General features: G+C 47.3%; 1 protein-coding gene across 1 annotated transcript in view; it reads left to right on the top strand.

Annotated features, from left to right (window-relative positions):
* Positions 1 to 9,343: 9,343 nt before the first annotated feature.
* Positions 9,344 to 12,280, top strand: part of LOC141166009 (E3 ubiquitin-protein ligase TRIM32-like) — a 31,899-nt gene continuing 28,962 nt past the window's right edge. The window contains exon 1 of the mRNA XM_073652213.1: positions 9,344 to 9,547. The gene's annotated coding sequence lies outside the window, so the exon portion shown is untranslated. The remainder of the gene's footprint in view (positions 9,548 to 12,280) is intronic.

The following is a 12,280-nucleotide window of genomic DNA, read 5'->3' on the forward strand; positions in this document are numbered from 1 at the left end:
CCCATATATCCATGCTGGCCCCCATATCCCTTGTCCTGCCCCCACATATAGCTATCCTTGCTCCCCCATATATCAATGCTGGCTCCCATATCCCCTTGTCCTGCCCCCACATATAACCATCCTGGCCCCTATGTTCCTTGTCCTGCCCCCCATATATACATGCTGGCCCCCATATCCTTTGTCCTGACCCCACGTATAGCAATCCTGGTCCTCCATATATCCATGTTGGCCCCATATCCCTTGTCCTGCCCCTTCATATAGCCATCCTGCCCCAATTCCATATATCCATGCTGGCCCATATCCCTTGTCCTGCCCCCGCATGTAGCTATCCTGGCTCCCCCATATATGAATGCTGGCCCCCATATCCCTTGTCCTGCCCCCCATATATCTATGCTGGCCCCCATATCCCTTGTCCTGCCCCCCATATATCCATGCTGGCCCCCATATCCCTTGTCCTGCCCCCACATATAGCTATCCTGCCCCCCCATATATCCATGCTGGCCCCTATATCCCTTGTCCTGCACCTTCATATAGCCATCCTGCCCCCTTCCATATATCCATGCTGGCCCATTTCCCCTGTCCTGCCCCTTCATATAGCCATCCTGCCCCCTTCCATATATCCATGCTGGTCCACATCCCCTGTCCTGCACCTTCATATAGCCATCCTGCCCCCTTCCATATATCCATGCTGGCCCATATCCTCTGTCCTACCCCTTCATATAGCCATCCTGCCCCATTCCATATATCCATGCTGGCGCCATATCCATTTTAATGCACTTTCATATAGCCATCCTGCCCCCTTCCATATATCCATGCTGGCCCCACATCCATTGCCTGCACCTTCATAAAGCCATCCTACCCCCTTCCATATATCCATGCTGGCCCATATTCCCTGTCCTGCACCTTCATATAGCCATCCTGCCGCCTTCCATATATCCATGCTGGCCCATATCCGTTTTCCTGTCCCTTCATATAGCCATCCTGCCCCCTTCCATATATCCATGCTGACCCATATCCTCTGTCCTGCACCTTCATATAGCCATCCTGCCCCCTTCCATATATCCATGCTGGCCCATTTCCCCTGTCCTGCCCCTTCATATAGCCATCCTGCCTCCTTCCATATATCCATGCTGGCCCCATATCCATTGTCCTGCACCTTCATATAGCCATCTTGCCCCCTTTCATATATCCATGCTGGCCCATATCCATTTTCCTGCACCTTCATATAGCCATCCAGCCCCCTTCCATATATCCATGCTGGCCCCATATCCGTTTTCTTGCACCTTCATATAGCCATCTTGCCCCCTTCCATATATCCATGCTGGCCCATATCCCCTGTCCTACACCTTCATATAGCCATCCTGCCCCCTTCCATATATCCTTGCTGGCCCCACATTCATTGTCCTGCACCTTCATATAGCCATCCTGCCCCCTTCCATATATCCATGCTGGCCCATATTCCCTGTCCTACACCTTCATATAGCCATCCTGCCCCCTTCCATATATCCTTGCTGGCCCCACATCCATTGTCCTGCACCTTCATATAGCCATCCTGCCCCCTTCCATATATCCATGCAGGCCCATATTCCCTGTCCTGCACCTTCATATAGCCATCCTGCCGCCTTCCATATATCCATGCTGGCCCCATATCCATTGTCCTGCACCTTCAAATGGCCAACCTGCCCCCTTCCATATATCGATGCTGGCCCATTTCCCCTGTCCTGCACCTTCATATAGCCATCCTGCCCCCTTCCATATATTCATGCTGGTCCACATCCCCTGTCCTGCACCTTCATATAGCCATCCTGCCCCCTTCCATATATCCATGCTGGCCCATATCCCCTGTCCTACACCTTCATATAGCCATCCTGCCCCCTTCCATATATCCTTGCTGGCCCCACATCCATTGCCTGCACCTTCATAAAGCCATCCTTCCCCCTTCCATATATCCATGCTGGCCCATATTCCCTGTCCTGCACCTTCATATAGCCATCCTGCCGCCTTCCATATATCCATGCTGGCCCATATCCGTTTTCCTGTCCCTTCATATAGCCATCCTGCCCCCTTCCATATATCCATGCTGACCCATATCCCCTGTCCTGCACCTTCATATAGCCATCCTGCCCCCTTCCATATATCCATGCTGGTCCATTTCCCCTGTCCTGCCCCTTCATATAGCCATCCTGCCTCCTTCCATATATCCATGCTGGCCCCATATCCATTGTCCTGCACCTTCATATAGCCATCTTGCCCCCTTTCATATATCCATGCTGGCCCATATCCATTTTCCTGCACCTTCATATAGCCATCCAGCCCCCTTCCATATATCCATGCTGGCCCCATATCCGTTTTCTTGCACCTTCATATAGCCATCTTGCCCCCTTCCATATATCCATGCTGGCCCATATCCCCTGTCCTACACCTTCATATAGCCATCCTGCCCCCTTCCATATATCCTTGCTGGCCCCACATTCATTGTCCTGCACCTTCATATAGCCATCCTGCCCCCTTCCATATATCCATGCTGGCCCACATTCCCTGTCCTACACCTTCATATAGCCATCCTGCCCCCTTCCATATATCCTTGCTGGCCCCACATCCATTGTCCTGCACCTTCATATAGCCATCCTGCCCCCTTCCATATATCCATGCAGGCCCATATTCCCTGTCCTGCACCTTCATATAGCCATCCTGCCCCCTTCCATATATCCATGCTGGCCCCATATCCATTGTCCTGCACCTTCATATGGCCAACCTGCCCCCTTCCATATATCCATGCTGGCCCATTTCCCCTGTCCTGCACATTCATATAGCCATCCTGCCCCCTTCCATATATTCATGCTGGTCCACATCCCCTGTCCTGCACCTTCATATAGCCATCCTGCCCCCTTCCATATATCCATGCTGGCCCATATCCTCTGTCCTGCCCCTTCATATAGCCATCCTGCCCCATTCCATATATCCATGCTGGCGCCATATCCATTTTAATGCACTTTCATATAGCCATCCTGCCCCCTTCCATATATCCATGCTGGCCCATATCCCCTGTCCTACACCTTCATATAGCCATCCTGCCCCCTTCCATATATCCTTGCTGGCCCCACATCCATTGCCTGCACCTTCATATAGCCATCCTTCCCCCTTCCATATATCCATGCTGGCCCATATTCCCTGTCCTGCACCTTCATATAGCCATCCTGCCGCCTTCCATATATCCATGCTGGCCCATATCCGTTTTCCTGCCCCTTCATATAGCCATCCTGCCCCCGTCCATATATCCATGCTGACCCATATCCCCTGTCCTGCACCTTCATATAGCCATCCTGCCCCCTTCCATATATCCATGCTGGCCCATATCCCCTGTCCTACACCTTCATATAGTCATCCTGCCCCCTTCCATATATCCTTGCTGGCCCCACATCCATTGTCCTGCACCTTCATATAGCCATCCTGCCCCCTTCCATATATCCATGCTGGCCCATATTCCCTGTCCTACACCTTCATATAGCCATCCTGCCCCCTTCCATATATCCTTGCTGGCCCCACATCCATTGTCCTGCACCTTCATATAGCCATCCTGCCCCCTTCCATATATCCATGCAGGCCCATATTCCCTGTCCTGCACCTTCATATAGCCATCCTGCCCCCTTCCATATATCCATGCTGGCCCCATATCCATTGTCCTGCACCTTCATATGGCCAACCTGCCCCCTTCCATATATCCATGCTGGCCCATTTCCCCTGTCCTGCACCTTCATATAGCCATCCTGCCCCCTTCTATATATTCATGCTGGTCCACATCCCCTGTCCTGCACCTTCATATAGCCATCCTGCCCCCTTCCATATATCCATGCTGGCCCATATCCTCTGTCCTGCCCCTTCATATAGCCATCCTGCCCCATTCCATATATCCATGCTGGCGCCATATCCATTTTAATGCACTTTCATATAGCCATCCTGCCCCCTTCCATATATCCATGCTGGCCCATATACCCTGTCCTACACCTTCATATAGCCATCCTGCCCCCTTCCATATATCCTTGCTGGCCCCACATCCATTGCCTGCACCTTCATATAGCCATCCTTCCCCCTTCCATATATCCATGCTGGCCCATATTCCCTGTCCTGCACCTTCATATAGCCATCCTGCCGCCTTCCATATATCCATGCTGGCCCATATCCGTTTTCCTGCCCCTTCATATAGCCATCCTACCCCCTTCCATATATCCATGCTGAACCATATCCCCTGTCCTGCACCTTCATATAGCCATCCTGCCCCCTTCCATATATCCATGCTGGCCCATATCCCCTGTCCTACACCTTCATATAGCCATCCTGCCCCCTTCCATATATCCTTGCTGGCCCCACATCCATTGTCCTGCACCTTCATATAGCCATCCTGCCCCCTTCCATATATCCATGCTGGCCCATATTCCCTGTCCTACACCTTCATATAGCCATCCTGCCCCCTTCCATATATCCTTGCTGGCCCCACATCCATTGTCCTGCACCTTCATATAGCCATCCTGCCCCCTTCCATATATCCATGCAGGCCCATATTCCCTGTCCTGCACCTTCATATAGCCATCCTGCCCCCTTCCATATATCCATGCTGGCCCCATATCCATTGTCCTGCACCTTCATATGGCCAACCTGCCCCCTTCCATATATCCATGCTGGCCCATTTCCCCTGTCCTGCACCTTCATATAGCCATCCTGCCCCCTTCCATATATCCATGCTGGTCCACATCCCCTGTCCTGCACCTTCATATAGCCATCCTGCCCCCTTCCATATATCCATGCTGGCCCATATCCTCTGTCCTGCCCCTTCATATAGCCATCCTGCCCCATTCCATATATCCATGCTGGCGCCATATCCATTTTAATGCACTTTCATATAGCCATCCTGCCCCCTTCCATATATCCATGCGGGCCCATATCCCCTGTCCTACACCTTCATATAGCCATCCTGCCCCCTTCCATATATCCTTGCTGGCCCCACATCCATTGCCTGCACCTTCATATAGCCATCCTTCCCCCTTCCATATATCCATGCTGGCCCATATTCCCGGTCCTGCACCTTCATATAGCCATCCTGCCGCCTTCCATATATCCATGCTGGCCCATATCCGTTTTCCTGCCCCTTCATATAGCCATCCTGCCCCCTTCCATATATCCATGCTGACCCATATCCCCTGTCCTGCACCTTCATATAGCCATCCTGCCCCCTTCCATATATCCATGCTGGCCCATTTCCCCTGTCCTGCCCCTTCATATAGCCATCCTGCCTCCTTCCATATATCCATGCTGGCCCCATATCCATTGTCCTGCACCTTCAAATAGCCATCCTGCCCCCTTCCATATATCCATGCTGGCCCATATCCCCTGTCCTGCACCTTCATATAGCTATCCTGCCCCCTTCCATATATCCATGCTGGCCCATATCCATTTTCCTGCACCTTCATATAGCCATCCAGCCCCCTTCCATATATCCATGCTGGCCCCATATCCGTTTTCTTGCACCTTCATATAGCCATCTTTCCCCCTTCCATATATCCATGCTGGCCCATATCCCCTGTCCTACACCTTCATATAGCCATCCTGTCCCCTTCCATATATCCTTGCTGGCCCCACATCCATTGTCCTGCACCTTCATATAGCCATCCTGCCCCCTTCCATATATCCATGCTGGCCCATATTCCCTGTCCTACACCTTCATATAGCCATCCTGCCCCCTTCCATATATCCTTGCTGGCCCCACATCCATTGTCCTGCACCTTCATATAGCCATCCTGCCCCCTTCCATATATCCATGCTGGCCCATATTCCCTGTCCTGCACCTTCATATAGCCATCCTGCCCCCTTCCATATATCCATGCTGGCCCATATTCCCTGTCCTGCACCTTCATATAGCCATCCTGCCCCCTTCCATATATCCATGCTGGCCCATATCCCCTGTCCTGCACCTTGATATAGCCATCCTGCCCCCTTCCATATATCCATGCTGGCCCATTTCCCCTGTCCTGCCCCTTCATATAGCCATCCTGCCTCCTTCCATATATCTATGCTGGCCCCATATCCATTGTCCTGCACCTTCATATAGCCATCCTGCCCCCTTCCATATGTCCATGCTGGCCCATATCCGTTTTCCTGCACCTTCATATAGCTATCCTGCCCCTTTCCATATATCCATACTGGCCTCATATCCATTTTAATTCACCTTCATATAGCCATCCAGCCTCTTTCCATATATCCATGCTGGCCCCATATCCGTTTTCTTGCACCTTCATATAGCCATCTTGCCCCCTTCCATATATCCACGCTGGGCCCTTGTCCTCGCCCCCGCATCATGCCACATCCACCGAAGGAATAAAAAAAAAAAGATTCCCCTAAAAACCGCAAGGCTTTTTTTTTTTAAACTTCTTTTTCTTCCCCTTCGCCTCTGCAGCAAGGGGCCAGGGGGAAGTGTACAACTTCTACACAGTCCCTGGTACTGCCGCTACTGACCTCAGGGGTCAACTCACAGACACAGACTGGGCTCGGAGTAACTGGCAAGACAGGATGCGGACTCAGTTCAGACTGCACAGGTTCTGGATCCTCGGTTGAATGGAAACTGACACTGAGTCACAGACAGGGCTGGATTTGGATACTGGAATAGGCTCCGACAGTATGAACTCTGGAACACTAACCAGGACTGACACAGGTACAGGTTCAAGTACTGACAGAACGGTTACAGTTTCGGGTACTGGCAGTGAGGCTTCAGATTTCAGGTACTACCGATGAGGCTTCAGGGTTTAGGGACCGCGAGGTGCAGTTTGAGGCTACAGGGACCACCAGGTGCTGTTTCAGGCTCAATAAACCGCCAGGTGCAGTTTTGGGTTCAGGGACTGCCAGTTGAAGTTTCAGGTATAGACCCTGGCCACAGAAGGACCAGGGGGTTAGGCCCTGGACACACAAGGACTAGGGGTTCAGGTTCACAAACTAACTTCACAAGATACTAAGATGGGGGACCTGGCAACATACAGTTGCACACACACTACATGAAGGGAACTATAGGGGTTGCTCAGGCACCTCCCAACTGGGGAGGGTGTCTTTTATACAAAATTCCTCCCAGCTATTGGCTGGGGGCATTTTGAAACTACGCGCGCTGCCCCTTTAAGAACAGAGGAGCACACGCACTAGGCACGCCACAGGGAATTCTGTGCGCCGTGGACAGGAAACAGGGGAGCAGGAGACGGGGAGGTCACCGTGCGGCCGGGGTGGTATGTCGACGTCCCTGCATGGAGGGGGAAGGGGAACCATACAGGGGCGCAGACATTGGTATTACAGTCAGTATCTTCCTGAGTTATAACACCTCCATTAACCACTCTCCACTCTGACTTGTAAAGGTGAGTAAAGTAGAGAGAACCTCCTCTGTGATGTACATATGCCTTAACAGTCTTGTGGTATGAGGCTGACTTAATGACAACTCCTTTATTTATAAATAAAGTATTAAACTACTCTGCACTCATTACCTGTATTAATTGCACTTGTTTGAACTTGTTACCTGTATAAAAGACACCTGTTCACACACTCAATCAATCACACTCCAACCTCTCCACCATGGCCAAGACAGAAAAGCTGTCTAAGGACACCAGGGACAAAATTGTAGACCTGCTCAAGGTTGGGATGGGCTACAGGACAATAGGCAAGCAGCTTGATGAGAAGGCAACAACTGTTGGCACAATTATTAGAAAAAGGAAGAAACACAAGATGTCTGTCAATCTTCCTCGGTCTGGGGCTCCATGCAAGATATCGCCATGTGGGGTAAGGATTATTCTGAGAAAGGTCAAGAATCAGCCCAGAACTACACGGGAGGACCTGGTCAATGACCTGAAGAGAGCTGGGACTATAGTCTCAAACATTACCGTTAGTAACACACTACGCCGTCATGGATTAAAATCTTGCAGGGCATGCAAGGTCCCTTTGCTCACTCCAGCACATGTCCAGGCCCGTTTGAAGTTTGCCAATGACCATTTGGATGATCCAGAGGAGGCATGGGATAAGGTCATGTTGTCGAATGAGATCAAAATAGAACTTTTTGGTATCAACTTTACTCGCCGTGTTTGGAGGAAGAAGAAGGGGGAGTACAACACCAAGAACACCATTCCAACCCCGAAGAATGGTGAGGGAAACATCATACTTTGGGGTGCTTTTCTGCAAAGGGGTTAGTTTAACTGCACCGTCACCACATTGAAGGGAGGATGGATGGGGTCATGTATCGCAATATTTTGGCCAACAACCTCCTTCTCTCAGTAAGAGCATTGAAAATGGGTCATGGCTGGGTCTTCCAGCATGACAATGACCCAAAACACACAGCCAGGGCAACTAAGGAGTGGCTCCGTAAGAAGCATTTCAAGGTTCTAGAGTGGCCTAGCCAGTCTCCAGATCTGAACCCAATAAAAAATCTTTGGAGGGAGCTGAAACTCAATGTTGTCCAGCAACAGCCCCAAAACCTGAAAGATCTGGAGAAGATCTGTATGGAGGAGTGGGCCAAAATCCCTGCTGCAGTGTGTGCAAACTTGGTCAAGCACTACAGGAAACGTCTGACCTCTGTAATTGCAAACAAAGGTTTCTGCACCAAATATTAAGTTCTGTTTTTCTATTGTATTAAATACTTATTTCATGCAATAAAATGCTATTTAATTATGTAAAAATCATACAATGTGATTTTCTGGATTTTTTTTAAGATTCTGTCTCTCACAGTTGAAGTGTACCTATGATAAAAATTACAGACCTCTCCATTCTTTGCAGGTGGGAAAACTTGCAAAATTGTCAGTGTATCAAATATTTATTTTCTCCACTGTACGCACACTCGATTCAGCTGAGCATGCATGTCTTCTCAGTAAGAAGAGAGTGGAGTAAGCTACTACCACAAACCTCTAGCAGTGGATTAACTCCCCGAGATCAAAAGGATCGGGCAGAAGATATTCCACTTGATCTGTAACTTCCCCAACAATCAGTTATGAGCACCCAAGTTCCCATTAGATAGTTGTCTTCTCGGCCAAAACTGATGAGTGTGGCTGAGAATGGGCAGCTTTAGTGTGGTGGAAATTGTTATGGCACTGCCAGTAATATCTTGGAATGGAGGAAATAAGCATGCAGTAAGTCTCTAGACAAACAAATAATGCTATAATGTATTTTCGCAGCATTTATAATCCTGACACATGGTAACAAGCCAACACCCCATAACTGTGGGTTTATTATTGTTTACTGAAAACTTCATTTTGTGCAAATAATTCCACATTGACATTGTTGTCAGAGAATACAAGAGTTTCCAAGGAACCATGAACTGAACAGAACACAAACAAGTTGTTACTCTGTCAGTGGGGAGTGTGAAATATATCTGAGCTGAACAAATTGGATATTCTGATGTGTATCAGCTCTGTGCAGGGCCAAGGGTATTGTTCCATGGTAACTGCAATGGGATAAGACTGAGATACTGTACCAGCCGCTCATTCACTCTGTCTACTGGCTTCTGTCTTTGGGGATGGTAGCAGCAGCATAGGTAAGCAAGTCATTGTTTGCAGCATAAAATATTGAAATATTCTGCAAAAATATTATATATGCGCATTACATAGAAGCATATAACTATATTTCTATAAACATCATTGCTTAAAAATTGTCATCAATTCAGTGGGTACTTAGACCCCCTATGAAATGTCAAAATGTTAAGAATACCATTGTTACACAGTTCTGTATTGCCTGATTGCTTGTCTTTAATGTTTAAGACAACTGATTAGGAAATAGTTTCATTCATTTTACAGCAGTCATTCTGTAAATTGGACTTAATCCTGTCTATAGTGTGTTCCCTGTATACAAAATATGTAAAACTCCTAATAATATTTAATCTGAGCATAACCTTAGACTTTAGGAGCTTATTAGCCAATTCTGCACATTGTTTTTTTTTATTAACCTATTGACATTAATAGAAAACAATCCAGAAAAGTAGGCACCACTAAGAAATGTATAGGTGCATTGGCTATATGGTGGGATCCACTATTTGAGAAAAGTATTAATGTTTGGTGACAAAAAAAAAGGTATTCTCACCATATAACGTAATTGCATATCACTAAGATTCGTTCCAGATCCTGAAAGTAAAAAAAATATAGCCCCTTTGGCTTTTTTTCATGCAAAGCAGCAGTCATGTCTACGCATTGTCCAGGGATCTTCAATAGAGCTCCAATGGCACCACAACGTCCTTCTGGAGATAATTATGTTCTGGAAGTTGGATCCTCAATGATCACTTGCCACTACTTGTAATAGTGGGCTAATGTCATGACTAAAGTAAAAAAAAAAGTCATGACACCTTATCAGTAGGTATTTTACAAAATGAGAGCACATGCAATGCTCCATTATTTAACCCCTTAATGACCGGAGCATTTTCCGTTTTTGCGTTTTTTGCTCCCATTGTTCCCAGAGCCATAGATTTTTTATTTTTCATTCAATATGGTCAGGTGGGGGCTTATTTTTTGCGGGACGAGTTGTACTTTTAAACGACATCACTATTTTTACCATATCGTGTTCTGGAAAACGGGAAAAAAATTCCAAATGCGGTGAAATTGCAAAAAAAAGTGCAATAGCACAGTTGTTTTGGGGGTTTGTTTTTTTACCACGTTCACTGAATGCTAAAACTGACCTGCCATTATTATTCTCCAGGTCATTACGAGTTCGTAGACACCAAACAATATAGGTTCTTTTTTATTTAAGTGGTGGAAAAAAAAAATCGAAGGTTTGCTAAAAAAAAAAAAAAAAAAAAAAAAGGTCGTCACTTTCTGAGACCTGTAGCGTCTCGATTTGTCGTGGTCTGGGGCCGGGTGAAGGCTTATTTTTTGCGCGCTGAGCTGATGTTTTTATTTATACCATTTTGGCGTAGATCCGATGTTTTGATCGCCCGTTATTGCATTTTATTACAATGTTGGGGCGACAAAAAAAAACGTAATTCTGGCGTTTAGAATTTTTTTCTCGTTACGCCGTTTACCGATCGGATTAATTATTTTTTTGTATTGATAGATCGGGCGATTCTGAATGCGGCGATACCAAATATGTGTATGTGTTTTTTTTATTGTTTTATTTTGAATGGGGCGAAAGGGGGGTGTCTTCAACTTTTAGATTTTTTAATATTTTTAAAAACATTTTTTTTTACACTTTTTGCTTGCTTCAATAGTCTCCATGGGAGACTAGAAGCAGCAGTTGCCTGATTGTCTCTGCTACATACTGGCGATGAGCAGATCGCCTGTATGTAGCAGAAATGCTCCTGTGCTATGAGCGCCGACCACTAGGTGGCGCTCATAGCAATCTAGACATGACAACCACAGGTGTTTGCTGCAGACCCCGGGTTGTCATGCCAACCCATCGGTGACCCGCGATCACATGATGGGGTCACTGCTGGGCAGAGTCAGTGACGCTCTTTCTGGAAGCGCGAGTTAAATGCCGCTGTCAGAGATTGACAGCGGCATTTAACTGGTTAACAGCCACGGGTGGATCGCAATTTCACCCGCGGCTGTTGTGGGCACATGACAGCTGTATAAATCAGCTGACATGTGCCCTGTTCAGTGCGGGCTCAGCGCCGGAGCCCGCTCTGAACAGGGGGTACTGACGTGATGTGTACTAATACGCACCACGTCAGAAAGGAGTTAAAGGGCACTTATCAGTAGGATCAGCCCTCCTAAGCCGTCGTGTGGAACGAAATGCTGACATATTGCACCATCACACTCAAACAATAAGTTCAGGCCATTAAAATAAATTCAGGCTGTAAAACGAGCACAATCGACAATATTGATGTCATTCAATGCTTGCTTACTGGCCTCTTCACAAAAGTTGACGAAGAATGATGGACACAGAACAATCACTAGTAGCTCAATCTGTCCTCATACAGTATAATGTTATCAGCAGCATATCTGCAGCTTACACCGGGCGATGTGCTGCTGAGAACAATGATTTTTGTTCTGCCATAAATAATCCAATCACCCGATGAATGAGCAGCATTTTACATGTTTGTTGGGTGATTGCTAATATGTTTGCATCTATGAACTCTCATCTGCGCTGCAAGTATTTATAAATGAGGATGCTATATATACACACAGTATTTGACACAAACACACATAGCACACACACATGTATACACCAAGCACATACACACATGTATACAGAGCACATACATACACATACATGTCTTCACATACAGGTGCATCTCACTAAATTAGAATATCATCAAAAAGTTAATTTATTTCAGTTCTTC

Source organism: Phyllobates terribilis, unplaced genomic scaffold (assembly GCF_046119375.1).
Source record: "Phyllobates terribilis strain yellow unplaced genomic scaffold, ASM4611937v1 Scaffold_1__5_contigs__length_1240528914, whole genome shotgun sequence".
NCBI lineage: Eukaryota > Metazoa > Chordata > Amphibia > Anura > Dendrobatidae > Phyllobates > Phyllobates terribilis.